This window comes from Psammomys obesus, unplaced genomic scaffold (assembly GCF_907164565.1).
Source record: "Psammomys obesus unplaced genomic scaffold, mPsaObe1.curated_primary_1811, whole genome shotgun sequence".
Lineage (NCBI taxonomy): Eukaryota > Metazoa > Chordata > Mammalia > Rodentia > Muridae > Psammomys > Psammomys obesus.
In genome coordinates, this window is record NW_026590062.1 from 22,554,034 (window position 1) to 22,554,761 (window position 728).

Sequence of the window (728 nt, forward strand, 5' to 3'; positions counted from 1 at the left end):
GGGGGGGGGGGGGGGGGGGGGGGGGGGGGGGGGGGGCTGCTTCAGGGGAATGGCAAACTTGGACAAGCACACAATCTTCTCCAGCTACTCAGAGCCCTCATCCTACCAAGGCTGGGGGAAGACCTGAAGCCCTGGATATCTCTCAGTCTCAGATGCTTTCCCTCCCTGGCATTCTGTGTGTGTGTGTGTGTGTGTGTGTGTGTGTGTGTGTTGTGGTTTGAATCTGAAATGCTCCTTTCTACAGCCTCAAACTTTGAAAGCTCGTTTGCTCCCCAGCTGACAGTGCTGGGGCTGAGAGAGAACACTCAGGAGGTAAAGGCCCTTCAATCCTAAAGACACAAAGAAGAAAACTGACCCTCCTTCCCCCACAAGTTGCCCTCTGACTTCCTCATACACACCACTCATACACACACTGTGTGTGTGTATATATATACATACATACACACACACACACACATACAGATATATACACCAATTAATTAATTAATTAATTAATTAATTAATTAATTAATTAGTATTTTTGTTTTACAATTCTCCAGTGTGTCCCCGAGAGGGAAGATTAGGCAACAGAGAACAAAAGGATCAACGTTGAGCTAGGTGTGGTGATGCACACTTACAATCCTGGCACTCTGGAGGCTGAAAAACCGAGGCAGGATCATAACTCAAGGCCATCCTGGGCTACAGCGGGAGTTCTGGGGAAGTCTGGGCTGTCACAAGGCCCCCAGGAA